A 27124-nucleotide genomic window follows, 5' to 3' on the forward strand; every position below is an offset into this window, starting at 1 on the left:
TCGGCCAGGGTTGGATTAGCTGCTACCCAGGATATTACAGAAGCAACCCTGGACTCCTCTCTCTCTGACAACTTTATGGAGAGAGATTTTGTCGTCGGAACCCTGCCCCAGACAAATCAGACAGGGAATCCTTGTATTCACGCTCTTCTTCTGGGTACTTCCACTCAGAGCCTCTTACAAAAAAGAATCATCGGTGCCATCCTTTATTGAATAGTAGCGCCTCTCCAGGGTTGTGAAACATTTCCAGGCAGAAATGAGACTGGAAACTGCAAATGTTTCTAGGCATCTGATTAACACAGTACATCGACAAAAACTCCCGAGCAGTAAGATCGGGGTTGTCCTCTGAGTCACCTAGGACGATTCGGAAGGCCACATAACTCCCCGTAGTGAAACACCAGGCATTGGGGTTTAACTATGCTGGGGCTAGTTGCAACAAATCCATAATGTCAGCGCCGGATGGCAAAATGGCAAGCGCAGTCCACTGGAAAACAAGTGGGGATAAAGGGCCACCTTTGTCACCAGCCCATCCTCATCCACCATCGAAAGGCGAGAGCTAGGGATTTCAAGAACTATTTTTGGAGGGATAGGGTACTCTCTGCAAAACGCACGAAACTCATTATTAGTCATGACCGACTTCCAACCTTTTCTGGCAAAATACCTAAAGCGGGGATCGTTCTTGTTTTGTTTGGCCATGATAAAAGCAGATGGAAGTTCAGGGTACTGTTTTTTATAGAAATAAAGAAAGCGAGTGAAATTGAAACGGCAAAGAGAAGAAGAAATGGGCGCGGGGGGGGGGGGGGGGGGGGAGGAAATAAATAAAATGATGCAATGGAACGGCTAGGTGTCTGAAACGACGGCACGAAGCGTGAAGGGATACACACGCCATTAAGAAACAGAACGATGCTTACTCGCTTGTGCGAAACGGACCAATCCCGAACAATGTTGGGGTTCACACGAGGAGCAGCTTCAGTTAATAAAAGTAAAGCAAATGATTATTCATTAATGACAAAGATCGGTTCGCATCCCCTTAGATATGGCAAAGGAACGGGTAAGTACATGCAAACCTGTTCACCTTTCACACATTCGCCGAGATTGGAGATCTTCACAAGGATTAGCCAAAAAAAAACTTCTTTTAATTTCCAGCCTGCAAGTGTGCTAAAAATTCGTGGGATACTGTGAAGGGGGAAAATCCCTTGGATTGGGCTAAAGGTAGGGCCCAAGATAACACTCAGATCTTGGGTTTGGGCCGACCATAAAGCCCAGATTAAGGCCTAGGTGCATAATATCGCCCGAGTCAAACGGTAGCACCTGGGTCAAGGCTCGAGTATTAGGCCTGAGTCGGATTGAGTTAGTCAAGGAATATAGTATTCAATGCCAAACGAGAAAACATGTGGTGTTCATACCCAGCATTAATGAGATGGAAAAGGCCCAAGACAGAATATACGCCACATTCAATGTGGCCCATGGCTCGAACAACACACGGTGACACTAAGTACTCCATAGCTTGGCGAACCAAGGGCAAAAGATATCTCGACGAGTTGACATCATGAATATATGATATCCTGCTATGCAACGCTCCACAATGGTGAAGACCAGGTCGACAAGTATAAATAAAACTGTCTACAGCACATGTGAGAGAAAATTATCATCAATATACTTCATCTTCAACCTTAGCACTATACTGATTTAAGCATTGGAGCATCAATGGACCCCGAGCTCCCCCCCTCCCTCTTTAGTTACTATGCAGGTGATCGTACAAGCATTGACCGAGCGAAATTACCCAAGCTTGCGAAACATGACATCAACAACAACAACAACAACAACAATAATAATAATAATCCAATTTAGATCCTAATCGTAGGACCCGTATGTTACAGAACTACCATAGTGAGATTTCACAAAATCCAAATTTTAATCACCCATAAGCTATCAGTATTGGCAATTATCCCCTCAAACAATAAAAAAAATATCACAATGTACCTATCCATAAATACCCTTGGTAAAAATTAGATAAAATGATTTTTTAGAAAAAAAAAACTAAAATTAAAAATGTTTTTAAAAGATACATAATTAAGATTTCTTAATAGGATTATTTGTAACATTTTTAGTAGTTTTAGGGGTAATTTTTTTAGAATGAATAATATTTATAATTTATTAATAAATGTCACATTCATGTTATAATTGTCATTTTGAGCATAAAATAGCATGTTGTATGATACATTGAGTGCATACTTACATGACATGTGATATTTTCACCATTTGTAACTTATTGCATATAAATATCATTTTCACATAAAAGCTTGCTACATATGCACATGTTATGAATTATATTTTTTAACATAGATAATTCTTGTCACGACTCTAAAGACTAGGATGGGGAATTATCCTAGTAGAACTCCTTTGTCCACTTTAGAGTGTTTAAGAATGGAGTGATAACCCCTAGGTTGACGAAAAATAGTCAACAGACTTCAAATGGATTCTTTTTAAATAATCTCAGAGTGAAGTCAAATGTTATGACACCTAAGGTTGGTGGGTGTACATGTTATGATGTTATGTTATGTTACCAATGCATTGAGAACGAGTCTGCAGACAATGTAGTTTCAACATGAGTTGTACTACGGTCACCAACAAGTATTCACAGTACATATGGAGAACTGTAACGATACCATATGTTATGATATTACGATTAAAGTATGAATCACTAAAAATGATAAAACGATATGATTATGTTTGCCAGTAAAGTGAAAAAAAAATGTTCTCTATAAGAAAATGTGTCTCCAATTTTATGAAAATGTTGAGGAATCTGGATGGGAGACATACACTAATTTTCTGCACTACATGCATATTTATCATTCATCATGCATAATTTATCTTTGTGCACGTTGGTTGTTTAACTTACTGAGATTTAAAATAAATCTCACCCCTTGTGAACCCATTATCATTCCACTCGAAATGATTGAAGTTGTGTCAGGACTCAAGGAGGACGAACTGGATGGAACGGCGGATCCAACTAATTGAGGAGGAGCCAGACCTTGAGAAAAGACTGGACATTATCTTGATGTTCATAGCACTGACCCTTCATGCTCTAGAACACATGAAGTAGTTGATCTAGCTTTGGAGACTTTTTTTGATGATTAGTTGTACTAAGATTATGCTATAGTTTGGCTTGAACTCGTGATAATTATTAATGAATTGGGATTTTTTAGTTACTCTCGCATAAATTTTATTCTGCCACCCTTAATCTACTGCGAATATTACATTCTGCTAGTTGCACTTATAAGATGCATTGCATAATATCTGTCATGAACAGGGATATGTAATATTGGATTGCATGTCCTGATGCTCCAAGTCTCTGTTCCATCCCAAGCGGAGGTTGGGGGCATCACACAATGTCTTGAGATTCATATATTATATCTATCTTTCTTTGATTTATAAAATGTATTCCAATAAAAAAATAGTAGAGGGCCTTTATCTTATCTTTTTAATTAGCTTCTCTTCTCCAGAGAAATAAAAAATAAAATAAAATAAAATGCATCACATAGTTGATATTAAGGATAGTATTATCTCAGTAAGACAAAAATAAAAACCAGTTCTGTCTAATATTAAAAAAATTATTGAGAAGTACGACTACTTGCCATCTGAAACTTACGTCTCGGATGCTTTTTTTACATTGCATTACCTTGTGGCTATTGAAGTTTGAATTTAGCTACAATTTAGGAAACTACTCCCACAAGGAAATAGACACAGAGAGGCCTTTGGGCGTGAAGGGTGGAAGAATCCCATTCAAAAACAATTACCATCTCAAAATAGATATATATAAATATATATATATATATATAACATTACTAAAAATAATAATAATAATAATAATAATCCAATTTAAATCTTAATCGTAGGACCCGTATGCTACAGTACTACCACAGTAAGATTTCACAAATTCCAAATTGTAATCACCCATAAGCTATCAATTTTGGCAATTATCCCCTCATAAAAAAAAAAATCGCAATGTACCTGTCCATAAAAATTTGACAAAAATACCCTTGGTAAAAATTAGATAAAATGATTTTTTCAAAAAAAAAAAAACTAAAATTAAAAATGTTTTTAAAAGATACAAAATTAAGATTTCTTAATAGGATTATTTGTAAAATTTTTAGTAGTTTTAGGGGTAATTTTTTTAGAATGGATAATTATTTATGATTTATTGATAAATGTTACATTTATGTTATAATCGTCATTTTGAGCATAAAATAGCATGTTGTATAATACATTGAGTGCATACTTACATGACGTGATATTTTCACCATTTTTAACATATTGCATATAAATGTCATTTTCACATAAAAGCTTGCTACATATGCACATGTTATGAACTACATTTTTCAACATAGCATGGAAAACAATTGTTGTCATGACCCCAAAGATTAGGATGGAGAATTATCCTAGTAGAACTCTTTTGTCCACTATGGAGTGTTTAAGAATGGAGTGGTAACCCATGGATTGACGAAAAACAATCAATAGACTTCAAATGGGTTCTTTTTAAATAATTTCATAGCGAAATCAAATGTTATAACACCTACGGCTGGTGGGTATACATGTTATGATGTTATGTTATGTTACCAATGCATTGAGAACGAGTCTATAGACAACGTAGTTTCAACGTGAGTTGTACTACGGTCACCAGCAGGTGCTCGCAGTGCATATGAGGAACTGTAACGATACTATACGTTATGATATTACGATTAAAGTATGAATTGCTAATAATAATAAAACAATATGATTTTGTTTGCCAGTAAAGTGAAAAAAATGTTCTCTGTAAGAAAGTGTGTCTCCCGTTTTTCTGAAAATATTGAGGAACCTAGATGGGAGACATATACTAATTTTCTGCACTGCATGCATCTCATATTTATCATTTATCATGCATAATTTATCTTTGTGCATATTGGTTGTTTAACTTACTGAAATTTCGAGTAAATGTCACCCTTTGTGGACCCATTATCATTTCACTCGGAATGATAGAAGTTGTGTCAGGACTCGAGGAGGACGGACTGGATGGAATGGTAGATCCAACTAATTGAGGAGAAGTCAGACCTCGAGAAAAGACAAGACATTATCTTGATGTTCATAGCACTAACCCTTCATGCTCTGGAACGCGTGAAGCAGTTGATCTAATTTTGGAGACTTTTTTTTATGATTAGTTGTACTAAGATTATGCTACTATTTGGCTTGAACTCATGACGATTATTAATGAATTGGGATGTTTTTAGTTACACTCGCATAAATTTTATTTTGCCACCCTTAATTCGTTACGAATATTGCATTCTGCTAGTTGCACTTATAGGATGTATTGCATAATATCTGTCATGAACAGGAATATGTAATCTTGGATTGCATGTTTTGACGCTACAAGTCTCCGTTCCATCCCAAGCGGAGGTTGGGGGCATCATACAATGTCATGAGATTCATATAATATATCTATCTTTATTTGATTTATAAAAAGTATTCCAATAAAAAAAATAGTAGAGGGCCCGTATCTTATCTCCTTTAATTGGCTTCTCTTCTCCAAAGAAATAAAAAATAAAATAAAATAAAATGCATAACATAGTTGATACTAAGGATAGTATTATCTCAATAAGACAAAAATAAAAACCAGTTCTATCTAATATTAAAAAAATTATTGAGTACGACTACTTGCCATCTGAAACTTACGTCTCGGATGCTCTTTTTGACATAGCATTTACCTTGTGGTAATATGTAATTTATTAAAAAATTAAAAAATATATATCTCCTAAATAAAACGAAATCTAAAAATACAAAAGGGGAAGACTGAAATTTTCTCTACTATGTATGTTTTCATTGTTAATTTTTTTTAATAAACTATGTGGTGGTGCTACTTCAAGAGGGTCATATGATCGTTAAGTTTCAAATGACCCAATAACATTATTCAAAATTATTCAATAATTTATTAAAATTTTACGTTCACAAATGAGTTATTCATATGATAAAATGAAGTCAGAACACCTCCACTTGACTGAACCAATTACGTCTTATTCATTTATTGATAAAAGAAAAGAAAAATTAATATATAGGAATCATTTTGGTTATATAAAATCAGACTAATAAACTCAGGAATTCATGAAGAACAAACTTAAAATAACATCAGCAAGAGGAAAAGTTGAAATCTATAAACAGGGCATATACCATATGCGGGACAAGGAAACCAAGAGTAGGAATTGAGAGCAGAATCACTATAAGTAGCTGAGAGAGAAGAAGATACTGGAACCACATGATGACCATATCGAGAGTTCGATTCGGCAAGGGTGAAATGGTTTGGAATTGCCAAAGAACACAAGCTCAGCCTTGGAGAGAGGTAGAGTGAGAGATGATCGGAGAGAAAGATAAGGAAGAAATCGAGAGAGGAAGAGTGATAGAAAAGGAGAGAGAGAGAGGAAAGAGAGAGGGGGGCCGATGGTTAGGTTTCTTCCCTGTGATTGTTATAGAGAGAGGCAGACAAAGAGAGAGAGAGAGAGAGAGAGAGAGACCAGTTAGATGAGGTAGCGATGATGCAGTAGCGAGCAAAGTGTGGGAAGGGGCAGCACCGGTCCGACGTGAATCTTGCGAGAAAGAGATGGATGGAGATACAAGACTGAAATCGTGACCGTTACAAATGGTGTCAATTTACGACATTTCTTCAACGGCGGTCTATTGTAGCCATAAAAAGTTAAAAAGCGCCGCAATAGAATGTTTCCAACCAAACAAATTGCAACGGCAATAGTATCGACGAAAAAAAAAAAGTTTTCTCAAAACATTAAGAATTTATTTTTGTGTCCAAATTGTAGGTGCTGGAAAAAGTTTTAGCCGTAGGATATGTCTCTCTCTTGATTATAAAAATTAAAAATAAAAAACTAAGTGAAAAATTTAATAGAAAATCAAATCCAAGAATCATATAATATATGCATTTGTTGTACATCCATTGAGTACTTGGGTTGGACCAATTACGCCTATCCCTAGAATATCTATCAGTCGATCACATTAATGCCATGCTCTCTTCAATCGCCGACTGATATAAACTGATTTAGAAAAGTTATTGAGAAGTACGACTTCTGGCCATCTAACTTACCGCTTGACGTAGCATTATCTATAGTACAACATAATTTTTTAAAAAAATTAAAAAATATATCTTCTAAACAAAACGGAATATAAAAATACAAAAAGAAAAGATTAAACTCTAAGTTTTCTCTATTATTTTTGTATTTTTGTTTTTAATTTTTTTAATAAACCACGTGACATCATATGGTACTGTCACTTCAAATAGGTCATATGACATTGTTTATTTTTAGAAAATATTTCATCTCATCTTATCTCATCATTATAATTTTTTCAAATCATCATACAAAATAAAATAAACAATTCAACTTTTTCAAATCTCAAAACAAAAATATTAACCCTAAAATATATTTTAATAATATTTTATTCAACTTTTTAACTTTAATTTAAACTCATATCATTTTATCTCATCTCTAAAAACAAACGAGTCAATTTCAAATGACCAAATAGTATTATTCAATGGCTAATCTTGTACAAGTTATTCAAAGTCAAACTTTACAGATCATTTGGTTTTAAAATAAAAATAATACTAAAAATTTTATTTTAAAAATATTTTAGTTAACTTTCAACATTTATTTCTAAAACCAAACGAAACTATTAATTTATTAAAATTTTACGTCGAGATATGAGTTATTCGTATGATAAGATCAAGTCCACGTTTCCATTTGACTGAACCAATCACGTCTTATTTATTTATCGGTAAAATAAAAGAGAAATTAATATATAGAAAGCTCTAATAAATAATCTTTTATAAATTTTCAGCATTAAATCTATCATTAAAACTCACATTAAGGACAAAACCTGCCCAGATATGAACATTTATTGCATTGGTTTTGCACAGATAAGATTGAAAACGCAACGAGTATGGAATTGCTTAACGTCTAAGGTAAAACAATATTACAGCAAATCGTCTTTACAGAAAATCTTAAATTACAGGTTGCAAATATTTTTATAAATAAATGGAAAGCTTTAAATTTTATTCAAATTCACTATAAGTAATACATTTTTGTACTCTCAACCGGTGGTGAAATTAAGAATGTTGAGCCATCATCTCCCAGAAGACGTGGTGATTGAAATTTTGTCGACGCTGCCGGTAAAATCGTTGATGCGATTTAAGTCTGTGAGTAAAGTGTTAGCAACCGTCGTTTATTTAATGCTTTGCTCTAAATATGTGAAAAAAAAAAAAAAAAAAAAAAAAAAAAAAAAAAAAGAGGCAATGAAAAAGTATGAAGAGAAGGGAGACACGTACTTGGACTCGAAATCGAGAGAGGGCCAATTTAATTTAATGCTTTGCTCTAAATATTTTTCCTTACCTTTAGCGATTACATACTTTGTTGTTAGGTTGTAAATCTTATCATGTGCGGAAACAAATGCAGTAACTGCCCTTACTACTTTGGGCAGATTTTACCCTTCAAGTGAGAAGTTACATGCAGTCATAAAATATATAAGTGTCGTATAATCTTTTTAAAAAAAATAGTCTATTATTAAAAAATTATTATTTTTTCATGTGGGTCTCGTATTTATTCACTTTTTCAAACTAATTGCACGGCACTTTCGCACTCACGCACTCAGGACTACAATTGACATTTCTCTTCTTTTTTAAGTGGTAAATAAAATGATTAATTACTATGTAAAACACACAAAATTTGATCAATTATTCAAAAATCCAAGTCATTTAAAATCCGAGTTGCAAATTAAAAATGAAAAGGAGAGAGAGAGAGAGAGAGAGAGAGAGAGAGAGAGAGAAGGGGCAAGAGTTAGTTACGGGAAAGGGAGATATAGGAGAGAAGGGGAGATCAGAAGAAAAGGGTCTAGAATATTCTTGTATCTGGAAACAATTTGGAGGAAGTGGGCTCGAATGTTCCCAACGTGACAATACAATTTCCCTTCGAGGATTTTTATCAAACATCTGCTTTGCATCCATTTCCTTATAGCTTACATCGTTTAGTTAACTGTTTCTTCACCATTTTACATCACAAGCATACTCTAGTGTATCAACTAGGAAGGTTCTTAACATAAAGCCTGGTATGCTCTCATCAGAAACCCTTATTTCATCACAAAGCACCACACTTTCGCCATTTATGATCGCAATCACAATCACTACCGTCGAGTCATCCTTGAGCGTTGGCGAGCAACAACTACCCCACCGTTTCTCCATGCACTCTAACGACACCCTAGAGTTTTTTAGCGACATACATCTTGTCCCACAATTGTTCTTAAAAGAAATTAACCCAGTACTTTTATTCGGTTCCTGTAATGGAATAGATTGTGGTGTTGGTATTGCTCGAGACCGGGCTTGGGAGATAAGTGCTTTGGAATCTTGCAACCAGAGAATCAAAGAGGCTTTCGTTTGTTCCTCGCCCGCCTGATTTTTGCCCCATGTTTTTCGATTTCGGCTTTGGTATAAATCTCAACACCAATGACTTCAAGGTGGTTAAAATCATGTACTTCGATTCTCTTGCGGCATTACCAAGTTGAGGTATATAACCTTTCTACTGATTCTTGGAGAGTCATTGATGCATCCTTCAACTCATTAAGTGGTGAACAAAACGGTGCACTTCATTAAGTGAATAACGAGATTAACGGCTTGAAATATTAAACGGTGCGTTGAAGGCATTAGTGATACGGTGCGTTTTGATGTTAGGAGAATAAGAGTCGAAGGATGTTGTTCTGCCAATACGTTGTAGTTTTTGTATTCATTGTAAAGGAAACTAGTATAAAAGCCTAGCGGGAACTCTGATCAGTTTCATCTCTGAAGTATTGAAGTTGATTGTATGGGAGGTTGAAGGTTCCTCGAAAACCTTGTACAAGAATTGATACAAGTGATTCTTGGATTTCTTTTCCATCTATTTTCTCTGTTTTTGGATTAGATTGATTTTGCTCTGAGTGTGTGGCATTTCCTTGTTGTTCTTGGTACTTTATCCCTTACACCATATGTAAGAAATCATAGCGGAAAAAATACCTCAAGCTCAGCTTATAAAATTACTTCACAAGTTTTTCTAGATTGACAAATCTCCAACGTTTTCTCCTAGTGGTGAAGTGTACTACGTAGTAAAAAATTAGAGTAACACTTAATAAATCTACAGCCTAAATATCTTATCAAGAGAGAACAATAAAAGATAGAGTTTTTATGTATTTCAGATGATGCCGAAACCAAACTGAGGTGGACTATTTATAGTCCACCAACACACGCCTGGCCTTGAACGAATTGCAGACATTGCAAGCTGCAATGTAACATACGGCATTTAAGTCATCCGTTACAAGTCAAGTAACGTATGCCATACGTTGCTCTAAGAATGAAGGGAGGGGGTCAGCCCACGTGGGCACCCCTCCTGCCCTCCTGCTAGCATCTCTCACTCGCACACTGTGGGCATGACCCCAGGTCTGCATCTCTTTAATGTTCTTAATCTTATTTATACAAGTAAATAGGACATGCTACCACCAAGCACATCTGTAGAAAGGTGGGAGTACATACACCAAATCTCTCCCAAAGAAGACCAACATAGTAACATCCCTAAAGTGTCTGGTCATGTCCTGGACTTATTCGATCGCATCAAGATCAAGCATTTTCGAATCCTCTTGAGTTAAAAAACTGAGAACAATGCTTAACTACTATCAAATCATTTCAATGTGTTCACAACCTTTAGCCGCTACCAAGATATAGCGTCATAGTTTGACGTCAGCAAACACTATCAAATATACGATATCAAAGAGTCTTCCCTTTGCATTCATATCACTCAATTTTGGTCGAACCGCTTTCCCAGCAATGTCTCTTTAGACCGTATCAATCATGGCTATAGATAGCATGCCAAAGTGGCAGACATCACAACCTCCATCTCGTGACATAGTCAAAAGTAAAGGACATTTAAAAAAATGAGACTCACAGTGAGAAAGCGGGGAACCTGTTACTCACTTACTCATATGATTGTATAAGCACATGTAATATGAAACACATGCTATGGTGGATTTCTCTTTCTCAAAGAGCATATGTCTATATCAACACCGTACAGATCTTAGTCTAGCCACTCCTTAAGCGTCTAACCTGAATTCCTCTATTTGCACTCCTCCAAGGCGTCAAAGAGGAACTCACATCTGGCTAACTACAGGTTACATAAATGGTGGGATAACCCATGCATAGTCCTATCAATGGACCTCATCTTAGTACTACTAAGGCGACATAACTTTTTTGTCAACCAACTTATCCCTTTGGACAAGTACCTAGGGACACAATGTCTCATCTCTACTCGCTACTCAAGCGCTAGAGATGATAGTTCGTGTGAGTGAGTCGATCTAAGCCTGTTGACATATCTTTTGTGTGTGTATTAGAAAAAAAATACGGTAAAGACAATAATTGAATCATATTGTATTAATATCTCAAAGGAAAGGTTACATCTCAATGTCATTTGAAACACAAATTACATTTATAGTCTACGCAGTACTAGATTCCTAACATGAGCCTTAAAAACATCTCTTGAAATAGGCTTCGTTAAGGGATCAGCAACTATGTGACTCGTAGAAAGGTGTTTCAGAACCACTTCCTTTTGCGCTGCCATGTCTCTAATGTAGTGATATCTAATATCTATGTGTTTGGTTCTTCCTTGATACTTTGAGTCCTTAGCATATGCGAGAGCTGCTATACTATCGCAGAATATCGTCACCGGATCTAAAGTATCTGCGTCAATATCTAAATGTTTGAAGAACCTCTATAACCAAACAGCTTCTTGAACTGCTGCAGAACAAGCTATATATTCTACCTCCATGATGGATAAACCTATACAGAGTTGTTTCTCGCTGTTTCATGTAATGAATCATTTGTTGAGTAGAAAGACATACCCAGTGGTTAATTTGCACTCATCTAGGTCACTGTCTCAATTGGCATCAATGTAACCTCTTAGCTGCAAATCTAACCCCCTGATAGCACATCACATAGTCCGCAATTCCCTTGAGATATCGCATAACCTATCATTGCGTACATCAGACTACCCACAGCATTAGCATAAGGGACACGGGCCATCTTTTCCTTTTCTCTTTGAGTCTTAGGACACAACTATTTGGACAAGTTCTCGCTTCTTGCAACAGGGGTGTCAATGGGTTTACATCCACTCATTAGGAAGCACTCGAGGACTTTCTTTATGTAAGTCTGTAGGGACAAACACAAAAGTCTCTTTGAGTGATCTTTGTAGATTTTAACTCCCAAAATGTATTCTACCTCACCCATATCCTTCATCTCAAAATTGAAGGATAACCACTTTTTTGTAGCGACTATCAACCCTTTTATTATGTCCAGCTAGTAGTATGTCGTCAACATGCAATGACAATATAATGAAACTCTTCTTAGACCTTTTGACATGGACACAATGATCATCTGTGATTATCGTAAACTCATTCGAGAGAATGGCTCGATATAATCTGAGATACCATTGTTTAGATGATTGTTTTAGGCCATATATAGATCGTTTGAGCTTGCACACTTTGCGCTCTTGACCTTTGACCACAAAACCCGTTGGTTGATCTATATATAGATCTCCTCATCTAGTTCTCCATTGAGAAATGTTGTCTTAATGTCTATCTAGTAGAGTTCCAAATCCATGTTTGCTACTATAGCTAGAATCAGGCGAATTGCGGCAAACTTCACCTCTGGTGAAAATATTTCCTCATAGTCTATACCCTCATGTCGAGTATATCATTTCGCCACTAAGCGAGTTTTGTACTTATCTATTGATCCATTTGACTTGCATTTGACCTTAAGAACTCATTTGTTTCCAATAGTCTTACGTCCTGTCGGTAGATCAACTAGATCCCAAACCTAGTTAGTCTTCATAGACTCAATCTCATCATTAAGAGCTTTCATTCACTCATCTTTAGTAAAAGATGAGAGATTGTCCTAGGCTTGTCATCATCATGCGGAGCTACCATAAAAGTTTTCCCTTCAATCTCAAAATGATGACGGGGAATACTTTCACATGTGCTTATACATGGCTGAGGTTGTTGTGATTGATTGACAAGTGGTGTGTTCCCACTCGGATTCAAATCATTTTTATAATTTGTAGGAGTTTGAAAATTTTTTTCATCATTCTCAACTAAATTGCTTGGAACACTTTCCTCTTGTTCCACAATCTCATGAAGTTCTAAACTCCTATCAACCTCACATCTATTTGGAAACTCATCTTCAATGAAATCCACATCTCGTGACTCAATCTCAGTCACACTTCCATCAAAATGTTCACCTATTAACACATACTCTTTAGAGTGTTTTGAGTACCTTATAAAGATACACTTCTTCACTCTAAAGCCTAACTTCTCATATTTATGAGAAAGATCGTGAACAAAACCCGTTGAACCCCATGACCGCAAGTTACTCAAATTGGATTTCTCGTCGGTCCATAGTTCATATGGAGTGGAAGTTACTGATTTGGAGGGCACTCGGTTAAGAATGTAGGAAGCAGTCAAAAGTACATCTCCCCCAAAAGAAGTTGGTAGGTTTGCTTGATCCATCATTGACCTAACCATCTCAAGCAGTGTTCGATTTCTTCTTTCCGCCACACCATTTTGTTGCGGCATACTCGGCATCGTCAACTGTCTTTTGATTCATTTTTCATCACAGAGCCTTTTAAATTGCTCAGAGAGATATTCTCGTCCTCGGTCAGTTCTTAGATTTTTTAAACTCTTGTCTAGCTGATTCTCAATTATTCTTAGATATCGCCTAAAACATTTCAATGCTTCAGACTTATGGGAGATTAAGTATACATGACTGTAACGTAAAAAAACATCTATAAATATGATGAAGTAGACACCTCTGTATTTTGCCCTCACACTCATTAGACCACAGATGTTTGAGTGAACTAATTACAATGAAAAAGACGCCCTAATGGCTTTTCCAAACGATTTTTCTTAACTTTTCTCATTAGACAATGTTCACATGTGGGCAGGATGACCTTAGCGAGATTTCCTATCAGGCCTTCTCTAGCTAACTGAGTCATTCTATCTTGCCCTATATGGCCAAGCCTAGCATGTCATCCAAATCCAATATCATAAAACCATCTTGAACAAATGCATTACCATAAAACACATGGCCCAAATAAAAGGTAACATAATTGTTTTCAAATTCAATTCGAAAACCAAGTCTTAGTAGAGTGACTACAAAAAGTGAGTTTCGTCGGATCTCTGGAGCGTATAACACATTGTGGAGGAAAAGAGTGTGGCCACCCCGCAAGTCTAGCTTGTAGGTACCAAGTCTCAATACCTCACGTCAACTCCATTCCCACCTTGATATCACGGCTCCCAGTTAGAATCCGATGATACTACACAAATCCGACTCTGTCTCGTGCTATGTGTTTGGTCGCTCCTGAATCAACAGTCCACACAAGATAGGAGTGAGCAACCATCACATGGCTAGTTAAAAAAACAATGCAAGAAAAGTCAGAGTGTACCTTCTTCAGCTCAATGCAGTTACGAGCGAAGTGGCCATTCTTTCCGCAGTTGAAGCACTCTAATTTTTACTTGTTCTTCCCGCACTTGCCTCTCTTGCTGCGCTGAGAACTTGTTGCGCTTGCCCCTCTTGCTACGCTGCTACCCCATTCTTGGACTTCTTGCGCTTAAATTTTAATGCCTTACGCGAACCAGAATCAGCCACATATGCCATATGATTGGGCTTAGCAGCCTCTAGGTGCTCAGCCTCTAATTCCAAGTGATGCGAGACATCATCAAAGTCTTTGATATTCTCGTTATGTGTTAGGTTCTGGCTCACATTCTCCCAAGAATTCGACAATGATCTTATCACTGCCTGGACTTGCTATTCATCGGTCAGATTGTTTCCTGCCGACTTAAGTTCGCGGATCATGGTCGACATAGCCCTAAGATGCTGCTTCATCGTGTGGTCAGAGCGTATCTTGTAGGAGTCAAACCTCATGGTTAATCCACGCAACCTAGTGGCTAAAGTTCCACCAAACTTCAATTTCAAAGCTTCCCACATGATTTGGGTAGTGTCATAATCTCGAACTCACACATTAGATCATTGTGCATGCTGCTTAACATTATTATGCAAGCGCACTAACTTTTCTTAGCCCATTGAGTATAGACTAGTTGATCTATCTTGTGTTATCCGAGGTCCCTTCCCCTGGCACAGTAAGGGAGTGAGATAAGGCCTCCAAGACCTCTTACTCATCTAAGACATATTGGATCTTGCGATGCCATATGTCATAGTTTTTCCCATCTAATTTCTCCCATTTGTTTAAGTCGGCAACAATACTCTTGGATGTCATTTCACTAAAATACACAAAAAAAGGATATTACACACACACCTAAGAAATCTGCCGCGTTCATCCAAGCTAGAAAATGAATAATTTAGACATGTCGCAAATCGAAAAATCGCTAGGCTTCAGAATCACCTCTTGCGCCATAATATCCAATTATTAAATTTCTAACCTAATCCCCGCGCAAATTTAAAACAAATATGGGAGAATTAATCATCATAAATCTCAATCATACTCACACTATCTTAAGTAGTCACCTAGTCCTGTCACGCGTAAAGACAGATCCTACTAAAATTGTAGTAACCTTTTGGGCTAGTTTACAAGGATAGCTACTCCAACCACAACTTGTTGGGCTAGTCTACAAAGATGATTCATATAAGACCATCACAGTCCATTTTTCTTGTTTCATCAGTGCATTTACAGTTCTTACTGGAGCCACCATGGTCTTATTGGCTATACAGAGCATTTACAGTTCTTACTGGGGTCACTGCAATTCTTTCAGCCTATCATTTACACTGACAATTCTAACTAAGACTACTTAGTAGGAATTTTTCTATTTTATCATTAAAAGAAATGAAGAGTAATGTCTAAACATTCAAGCCTAACATTCATAGATGATAAAATAATCACATATCTACATGTTCAATTTACATATACATGTAATCACATTTAATGTAAAATATTAAATAAAAGATCACATGTAATATAACATTATGGAATTAAAAAAAATAGCATAAATATAACCATATATTCACATGTAATCACATTAAATCTAAAAAATTAAATAAAAGATCACATGTAATATAACAATATATCTAAGCATATATTAAATCATGCAAAAAAAAATTATTCTTTGTATAAAACAAAACAAATGTATAAAAAATTAAAAGGGAAGTCGCCGCCCAATGGTTTGTCTATTACCTTAATTTCACTAGGTGGTCATGGGTTTGAGTGTCAATTTTATCCCTTTTAATTCCTTGTACAAAAAAATGAGCTCATACTTATCTGGGCGGCAAAAAATAAACGCCCAAACACCCTTTTATTTAAAAAAAAAAAAAACAAAGTTTTGGATCGAAAAAACCCAACCCAACTCTAGATAAAAAAAAAAAAAAAGAGTTGTGAGCCCAGGCCCATTTGAAAGATAGATGACTAAGATCATCTTCTACCTCCAGCTAGGGCATTGTTCATGTGAATAGTGCCTCTTCTTCATCAACGACTTGCAGCGGCTCAAACAACTACCCATCGCCGGAAGAAGGATGTTTGAAGTCGCCGCTGCACCCTTGTGGTGCTAGCGGGACCCCTGTGGTGCACGCGGCACTCCCGAAGGTGCCCATAGCACCTCCAATAGAGGTTTTTTTTTAAAAAAACCAGATAAAAAAAGAGGGATAAAAATGACACCCAGACAAATCTCAAGCATATGTGAGAAAATAAAAAATTATAAACTGGAAGCAACTATAAAAGCTCTAATACCAATATAAGAAATCACGGCGGAAAAAATACCTCAAACTCAGCTTATAAAATTACTCCACAAGTTTCTCCAGATTGACAAATCTCCAACGTTTCCTCTTAGTGGTGAAGTGTACTACCTAGTAAAAAATTAGAATAACACTTAACAAATCCACAGCCTAAATATCTTATCAAGAGAGAATAAAAAAAGAGAGAGCTTTTGTATATTTCAGATGATGTCAAAACCAAACTGAGGGGGACTATTTATAATCCACCAACACACAGCTGGCCTTCCATTATACTACAATCGAATTGTAGATGTTGCAAGCTGCAATGTAACATATGGCATTTAAGCCATCCGTTACTCTAAGAATGAAGGGAGGGGGTCAACCCACGTGGCCGCCCCTTCTGCCCTCATGCTAACACCACAAGTCTTGATAGTTTAGGGTGATTTTTTTTTCAAAGTTTACAGATGCAAAATATATTTTCCTTGATATATAGTTATTTTTATTTAACTAATAAAACACTTAATTGTTTCCAATAATTGTTGGATCCTTGTTCTATTTTCTAGGCATTCAAGGAGAAAATTTGGTCTTCTTGAAAAGTACAAGGATTATGTCGAGCGGGCACAAGTTTTTCACAAAAAAGGAGCAGACTTTGCAGGAAAAAATTTCAAAGTTTTCCATACTGTTTTCTTGATGTCTAGCTAGTCAATGGGCTAAATATATATACATATATATATGTTAACTATTTTTTATTCAGAACATATTTATCGACAGAAACTTAGGAAGAAAGCTGCTTTCAAAATTGTTGATGGAGTCCACAAATTAGAGTAACATATGAATGAATTCTGATGCTTTGATGTTTTGGCTTCTTAGCTATGAATTGTATTTGATTTGTAAGTTTCTGTTACAAAAATGAGACAAACAAATACAATATAGAAGAGCTTATGCTTATGAAGACCCGAGATATGGGATATATTCTTCAAAAATTACAAGAGTCAGAAAAAGGTAGATTAGTACTTTTACTGTAAAGCTTATGGTTTTTAGATTATATTTGTTTTCAAGTAGGTTTTAATTATAGATTTTCATTGTCCAATGATGAAAATTAAAAAGCTTACTATCGTGCTGCACTCGCTTGATAATCAACCATCTAATAGACACATTTACTATGCTGAAGACAGGTTTGAGCTTCCTAAATTATAATTATTATTTGTAATGCGTTCATATCCCTTATTTGCATATTTTACAAAGTGAGGTTTTATTGGAAGCATGGGATTTTATTTTCTTTTTCTAAAAACAGCTACATTTGTCTTTTCTTAGTTTTCTCTTTTCTTGGGATTTTAATTGGAACCATTGGTTGTTTATCTAGCTTCTCCAGCTTATAATGGTTGTAAGGGAAATTCACAAATGTTATCTACCTTGGGATCATATAAAAAATCTCTATGATTAAATTTTACCGTCTGGTGTTGGGTTGGAAGCCGAGTGGGGCTTGGTTGTTTGAGATTACTGGTTTGTATCTGACTTATTTGTTGCAAGAGAGGTTCCCTTATAGTTGTTTATGGTGAGTAGGGTTGCCTTCTACAATGGCATTCTCTCTATGGATGCAATTCCAAATTATATGAATAAAGTCGATAACTTAGAGAAGTTTATTAGGGGATGCTTGGGGAATGAGATGAGATGAGAATTTTGTTAATAGTAATAAGAATGTTTGTAAATAGTAATGAGATAGTTTGAGTTAAGTATTTATTAGATTATGGAAAGGGATAGAGAAAAAGTTGAAATGAAGTATTTAGATCTATTTATTCATTTTTTATTCTTGCAGGGAAGACGCTAAAGAAAGACAATCACTTTCAAAGAAAAGTGGAAAAATGCCTATTAATGATATGTTTTATGATAGTAGAAGGTAAAGTCAAAATGTAACAAATTATTGATATAGATTGATTAACAGAATTATTTTTATTCATTTAAATCTTAAAATTTTGCTCTATTACATGTGATCATTCTAGGATCTAATTGATTAATATTATTCGTCTTTCAGTTACATGGTAAATGGAGTAGAATTGTAAATTTATCTCTTTCTTTCTTGGCTTTATATAGTGGAAGTTAAACTTCCCTTTAAGTGACCCTGTCAAACGTATTTTCCGATGATTTATATGCACCTCTTCTTTACGAGTACACTGTCAATTAAAGGCTCTGTGAAGCTATGCTTTCGTTCGTTATTAAATTAGCTAAGTTCAACTCAAAGTTAGGCCCATTTATTTCGTGCCTCGAGCCGAAATCAAAATAGGCTTGGCTAGAGGCTCATGAGCCATAATGGAAGTCTTAGACTTCGTTTGATTTTGAAAAAAATTTCGACTGATTTTATTTTATCTAATTATTATAATTTTTTTAAATTTTTTTAAAATAAAATAAACAATTCAATTCTTTCAAATCTCAAAACAAAAATAATATTAAAAAAATATATTCTAATAATATTTTATTCAACTTTTAACTTTAAATTTTTATCTCAATTCATCTCATTTGTAAAAATAAACGAGACTAAATATTTTTGAGATATAATGTATTATGGGTTAAGTAACAATTTGTACCTCTCATTTCTTCTTCTGCTACCCCAATAAAAATGCCTTCCTCTCCCTAACACGATAAAACTCGAGCAACAAATTCATACTCTCTCTTTCTCTCCATAGTTATTCTATCTCTCTCTTGCATGCATATCAAACAAAAATATCTTTTGCTTGTATTTTTTTTTTCTTTTCACTGTTGCTATCACCTTCTTCTTGTTTTGAGTGATCACATCGGTGTTAGGACATAGAGCTGGAGCAATGATGGTGGTGAGGATGTTTGCAGAGATTGTAAGAGTGGGTTGCAAGGATGTGATGTGTGTGGTATGCAGTTTTGTAGGATAGGACCGCTGGAGTGTTGGGATTGAAGAAAAAAACACAACGGAGAAGCTATAGGGTTTTCATGTTACTACTGTATCTACGTATGGTGCACACGTGTTTATGTTGGTGAGGCAGTGGTAATGAATCCCGACAGTGTAGGTTGCAGCAACCATATTGGAGAGAGTGACCATGGGTGTTGGCGCATGATTAGTGTTGACTTCCATAATTTTGTTTTGGAGTTATGTTTCCATTAATTTATGTTTTCTTTTGTAAAATTTATTACATTTATTTCTTTTGTTATCATTTGTTGCCTTTTTATGGAAACAAGGCAAAAAAACATAAGATATCAATGAGTCGAAACTCGAAATGAACCCGAATTTGTCATTTCATAGGGGCAAAAGTTACATACAGTTCTTTAAAGAAAAAATCTACACAACTTCCACACGGCACAATTTTTTTAATTTTTATTATTTTTTTTCTTTTATCAAATATTTAATATATAAATAATAAATAAAATAATTGAATTAGTTTAAAAAGAATAAATTCAAAAAAAAATTAAAAATAATAAAAAATTTTAAAAAATATGATGTGTAAAGGTTAAAAAGGTTGTGTAACATTGCTCTTCTTTAAAACCTTGAATTCTAATGTCTCTGAAATGCTTCTTAATTTCTATATTTCGTTTCTCAACTCTGTTTAGCTTTATCCTATTGTTGTTGTTAGCATGATGATTATCAGGAACTAGTTGTTTGTTAGTGACATAACCTTGATTTCGATATGTAGCTAAACTGTTGTTTCCTATAGAGAGCTGGAAGCAAAGAGGAATAGAGTAAGTTGGAGAAACTCTATAAGTATATGGAACAACAGGTATTTACATCCTTGCAGGTAAAGTTTCAAAGTTCTCCATGCTATTTTCATGATGTTTAGCTGATACATGAGCTAAATAATATATATATATATATATATATATATATATGTGTTAACTACTTCTGAATATATTTGCTCAAAAGAAACTTAGGAAGAAAGATGCTTTCAAAAACCCAGATGAGTTTTACTTCCGGATGATGAAAACAAAAGCTGTTGATGGAGCCCACAAATTAGAGTACATATGAATGAATTCTAATGCTTTGATATTTTGACTTCTTTACTTTGAGTTGTAGTTGTTTTGTAAGTTTCTGTTATAGAAATAAGACAAACAAATACACTAAAGAAGAGCTTTTGCTTATGAAGACCGAGGATATGGGATATAATCTTCAGAAATTGTAAAGTAACAAAAAGGTAAATGATTTTTACTGTAAAGCTTATAGTTTTTAGATTACATTTGTTTTCAAGTAGGTTTTAATTGTGGATTTTCATTGTCCAATGAAGAAACTCAAAAAGCTTACTGCCATTCTGCACTCTCTTGATAGTCAACCATCTAAAAGACACATTTACTATGCTGAAGACAAGTTTGAGCTTCCTAAATTATAATTTGTAATCTCTTATTTGCATATTTCACCGAGTGAGGTGTTATTGAAAGCATGAGATTTTCTTTTCTCATTTTCTAAAATAATAGTATCATTTGTCTTTTCTTAGTTTACTCTCCACCGTCTCTCCGCTTTTCTTACACATGTAACCCTCCCTTGAATTATCTATTGGCTCACTTATGTTGTCATTAAAGTCATTTCTAACCATCCCTCATTTTCCAAATTATTTGTGATGTCAACATTATTTTCAAATCCTGCCTCTTTATTTTGAAGTTGAAATGAAGTATTTAGATCTATTTATCCATTTCTTATCCTTGCAGGGAGGAGACTAAAGAAATAAAATCACGTTTAAATAAAAATAAAAAAAATGCCTACTTTTGATGATATTTTCGATAATGATCTTAGAAGGTAAAATCAAAATGTAACAAATTATTAATATAGATTGATTGACAGCATTATTTTTATTCATTTGGATCTTAAAATTTTGCTCCTCTTATTTTTAATCATTTGGATCTTATTCTAGTTGCTTCCTAGAATGATCACATATGTAAGAAGAGCAAAATTTCAAAATCCAAATGAATAAAAATAATTCTGTCAATCAATTTATATCAATAATTTGTTACATTTTGACTTTACCTTCAAATATTATCATCGAAAACATCATCAGAAATAGGCATTTTTTCCCTTTTCTTTAAATGTGATTGTATTTCTTTAGCCTCCTCCCTACAAGGATAAGAAATGGATAAATAGATCTAAATACTTCATTTCAACTTTAAAAAAAAAGAGGCAAGACTTGAAAATAATGTAGACATCACAAATAATTTAGAAAATGAAGGAGGGTTAGAAATGACTTTAATGTCAACAGAAGTGAGCCAAGAGATAAATTTCCAATTCTTTTCCTTTAACTTAAAACTCAACTAAGTGACAAGAATACCCAAAATTAACGCCCCCAAAAGAGAAACTAATAAAATTGCAAAGAAAAACAAAATGAAAATTCACCATCAAGGAATAAAATTTAAAGCATCAAGACGACTAGAAAATAAACACAAGGAAACTCATTTTGGGTCCATTTTGGGTTTCCCCCAGGACTGCTAGTTCGCTTGGGATGCCTGCTCATTTTGTTAAACCAAATGCTCCACATCAAACATGGAGGCACTACTCTCCAAGCAACAGGGCACCTTCTATTAACAAGATCCCCCTAACTACAAGATAAGAGTGAGGGTGGGAGAAACAGAGGTTTATTGGGAGTCTTTCGAAAAAAGGGAAGTTCACTGTCAGCTCGTTCTATAGGTCTCTCATTATGCATAATGCAAACCCAATCCCATGGAGTATATGGAAGACCAAGGCACTCCTAAAAGCAGCTTTCTTCTCATTGACAGCATCATTGGGAAGATCCAGCTATAGATAATCTATTAAAACGCTAGATATTTATAAGAGATTGTGTTACATGTGTAAGAAAAGCGGAGAGACGGCAGAGATAAAACTAAGAAAAGACAAATGCCACTGTTATTTTAGAAAAAGAGAAAATAAAATCTCATACTTCCAATAACACCTCACTTTGTCAAATATGCAAATAAGGGATATGAATGCATCACAAATAATAATTATAATTTAGGAAGCTCAAACCTATCTTCAATATAGTAAATGTGTCTATTAAATGGCTAACTATCAAGAGAGTGCAGAACGGTAATAAGCTTTTCAAGTTTCTTCATAGGACAATGAAAATCCATAATTAAAACCTACTTGAAAACAAATGTAATCTAAAACCATAAGTTTTACAGTAAAAGTACTCATCTACCTTTTTTTTGAATCTGCAATTTCTGAATAATATATCCCATATCTTGGGTCATCATAAGCATAAGCTCTTCTGCATTGTATTTGTTTGTCGTATTCCTGTAACAGAAGCTTACAAATCAATTACAATTCACAGCTAAGAAGCCAAAACATCAAAGCATCAGAATTCATTTATATGTTACTCCAATTTGTGGACTACATCAACAGTTTTTGCTTTCATCATCCGGAAGTAAAACTCATCTAGGTTTTTGAAAGCAGCTTTCTCCCTAAGTTTCTGTCGAGCAAATATGTTCATAATAAAAAATAGTTAACATATATATATATTTAGCCCATCGACCAGCCAAACATCAAGAAAACAGCATGGAGAACTTTGAAACTTTATTGGCAAAGTCTGCTCCTTTTTGTGAAAAACTTGTGCCCGCTCGACATAATCCTTGCGCTTTTCAAGAAGACCAAATTTTCTCCTTGAATGCCTAAAAAATAGAACAAGGATCATCAACAATTATTGGAAACAATTAAGTTTAGTTAATGAAAAATAACTATATATCAAGGAAAATATATTTTGCACTCGTAAACTTTGAAAAACAATCACCCTAAACCATCAAGACTTATGGTGTAAATTGAAAATTTTGGTAGTTTGGAGTACAAATTGTAAAAATAAATATTTACAGTTCATTTTGAAAAATATAGTTTCCGCTTATATATTTGAAATGTACAGCGAAGGGTGAGTCAACTCACGGTTGAGATCTTTCTTTGTGAGCTCGTCTACTGATAGCATTCCTTAGCGACAAAATGTTGAATTAAATCACCAGCAACAACAGCAAGATAGCAAAGAAACTGGACTTCCTTCAAAAGTGAGCAAAATTGGAAAGCAAATTTTATATTAATTGAAGTGAATACAACAGAGAGGTATAAACATATCAACATTTTTTTATGAGTATATAAAGACCACAATTATATTTAACCACAATCAACATTACAGTATATAATCAAAATCTCATTTATAAAAGCAAAATATCAAATTTCAGAAAATCTTCTTCTCTTTATGTATTCCATCCAGCCTCAAAGCCTTCATTTTTCTACGTGCACCATCAAGTTCATGCTTTGTTATAGAAAGAAACACCTTTGTTATGAATGAATGTTTATACACGGGAGACTTCGAAAGAGCTATAAGAAACTCCTTTGTAGAGAGAGAGAGGGGAGCTTTGGGACTATCAAGAATAGATTGAATTGATATTATTATTTTTTTTTATAAGTAAGATAGGATTGATATTATTCAATTGGTTATCTGATTTTTTTAGTTAAAAGGCATGGAACCAAATGAAGAATCTACCTTTTCTGTTTTCTGAGTTAAAAGGCACGGAAGTCCATTTGGTGAAGTAATATTAAGTATGTCAAACACAATATGTGCACACAAAAAAAGCAACACAAAACCAAGATAAAAGAAAAAAAAAAAATTACACACAATCAGACACTATAACCATCATCCTCACACATCATCCCTACTCGATCAACAAACACAATATCTATTTGGTGAAGTAAACATTCTGTCAAACACAATATGGGCATAAAAAAATAACTAGAATCACTCAAAAATTAACACAAAACCAAGAAAAAAAAAAATTACACACAATCAGACTACAATCTTTTGTCACTAACCAAAAATCCAGTGTATAAAAATCAGTCTAAACAATAGTAATTAGCTTACCCCGTCACTGTAATGGGTTACAACTACCAGGGGTTCAGCCGGATGACCAACGGGAATTAAACCCAACGCCCACTTTCCGAAACACAAAATTTCTTTCTAGAAAACTCCAAAGGCTGGAATAAAGCAAATGAAGGCAAACGAAAGCAAGTGGTATTCGGTGAGAGTAAAACAGATGAATCTATGTTTTAAAAGGAATCTATGTAGTTATGGAAAGCACTGGTTCTTTGTTTTATTTCTTTTTCAGAGGAACTAAACGGTACTGCTACATACAGGTGCACGCCGTCAGCGCTTATATTATTAAAAAAAACACCCGAGGCTTGTGAGGTTGAACTGAATAAACTTCTAACTACTTTTCAGTTATATCATACTAAAAAGCGTGTTGATGCCAGTATAAATACGGACCACAATATTGTGAAGGATCCAGAGGGAAGGAATGGCAGAACAAGAAGGAAACAACCAGCAACATTGACACAAAATAATTCATTCTTCATTCGAAAATAAGCATTTTGGACGGGGGATTGCTTAACAACACCCTCAAATGTCTAATACAGAGCAATAACATTGAGAGAGAAAAAAAAAACACAAAGAGGTGGGGTTTGGGAAGAAGCGTGAGAACTAGAACTGCCAAAGAACCTGTATAGGGAAAACTACCAATAATAACAATTTCTGTGATTTAAAATTCAAAACTGAACCCAACTGGTAAGTTCAGAAGGATTCATACTATTTTCCATCCCAAGTGAAACTGTGCTTCCTCAGCCAGTACCAAACGGCCACTCCATCGTCACTTTGAAAACAACTAATCAATCTTCACTGATGAGTAGATGAGTCTTGTGATCCAGAAGCAAGCATAGAAACCAATTGTACCAGTCAGCACGAATCCGTCCCTAACATTTGCTCCTGTTACCTTGGATTCGTTTGGCACAACAAATACATCCCCCATTTTGCCAACAAACGAACGAAAATGAAAATGAATCCATGAGGAAGAAGGAGGAGGGACTCACTGTCTGCTAGCAGAAGCCGCCGACCATGAATCCATGACCAAGAAGAACTGTTGAGACTGTCGTGGGTGAGGGTTAGGGTTCGGCGTCGAAGAAGGAGGGGGCTTACGGTTCGTGCGCGAAGCAGGAGATTGGGCGGCATCTAAATCCACGGTTGTGCCTGTGTTTAGAGTTTTTCGGAAAATTACTAGGCAGAAGCGGTTTGGTGTATTATGTGTTAATATTTATATAATTTTTTTATTATAAAAATAAATAAATAAATACATTTTGAGAAAAAAATAAAATTTTTTATCTCATGAAAATTATTTTTGTCTTCAATTTGTATTGTTTCATTAAACGAATATCTTATATATAATTTTGTTTTCAATTTACATTGTTTTCTTAAACCAATGCCTTATATTTAATATTGGTGCGTAAAATCGCTTGCAAAAAAATTTTTCTTTAGATAAATACATAAAATTTATCCGATCGCTAAGATTTTAACATAAAAATTACAAGTACATTTTAAGGGAAACTCGTTTAGTGAAAAAAAAAACTTAGCAAAAATCTAAATTCATAATTTACTTACATTTACCTCTTAAATAATATTAATAGTATTCGATAAATAAAAAATGTTGAATAATAACAATACTAAAATTAAATAAATAGACTAAAACTATTTTATATCCTAATTTGAGGATCTATATGTTACAGATGGGTCTATGCACGCGTGGGTGGAGGGAAGATTTACCGGCAACGTCTTCTGTGGTGGTTTCCAGCGAGGTGGTGGTTTGTTTGTGTAAGGAAGGCTACGATGGCTTGAATTTTACTTCTATACGATTGTGGGGGGGGGGGGGGGGGGGGGTGGGTAGCATGTTAGACCTTATGGTTGTACTACTTTCCCCAGTGAAACCTTTCAATGTAGTCGGCGCTGGTGTAGCTGGTCTACACTGATTCCCATTCTTGTGAAGGTATCCCAGAACAAGAAGTCTGCTGAACTCTCATTATCAATCAATATCCTCCATGTGGCATAATTTCCACCAGCATTGTCACTACCAACGTGTCATCATGTAGATAAACTACTCCTCGTGAATCATCATTGTCAAAAGAGATCGGGAGAGACTTGTATTCGAGGTTGCTTGTTAGGTCTTTCTACGTTGTAGACTTTCTCGTACCTTGCCCACCTAGCATACGCCTTCCTCTCGGAGGAAGTTGGGCCACCTCCGGCATATTCTACGATGATCGTTCGTATCTCTCCCAGTGGTGGATGTATTCGATCTGTGTCCTGCCTAGGACGCCAATCTCACGGTTCTTGCGATCTCCTTCCTCTTTTTGGTGATCCCCTTCGTTTTGGGCTCTCACTCCATTCATATCATCGCCACGCCTGGTCTCTTTTACCTTATCTTGATTATACACACTAGAATAGTGTACATGATTGCCGCTATGTTGCCCTATGTGAGTGTCTCGCTTTTCTTCGTGTTGGCCTCTCCTCGCCT

At 35.1% G+C, this 27124-nt stretch overlaps 1 protein-coding gene and 1 pseudogene across 1 annotated transcript in view; one reads left to right on the forward strand and one right to left on the reverse strand.

Annotated features, from left to right (window-relative positions):
• The window catches only part of LOC121262543 (probable U3 small nucleolar RNA-associated protein 11), a 66117-nt gene that overhangs the window by 18957 nt on the left and 20036 nt on the right, over positions 1-27124 (reverse strand). The gene's annotated exons all lie outside the window — the stretch shown is intronic.
• Positions 626-21530, forward strand: LOC121262085 (annotated as a pseudogene).

This window comes from Juglans microcarpa x Juglans regia, chromosome 4S (assembly GCF_004785595.1).
Source record: "Juglans microcarpa x Juglans regia isolate MS1-56 chromosome 4S, Jm3101_v1.0, whole genome shotgun sequence".
NCBI lineage: Eukaryota > Viridiplantae > Streptophyta > Magnoliopsida > Fagales > Juglandaceae > Juglans > Juglans microcarpa x Juglans regia.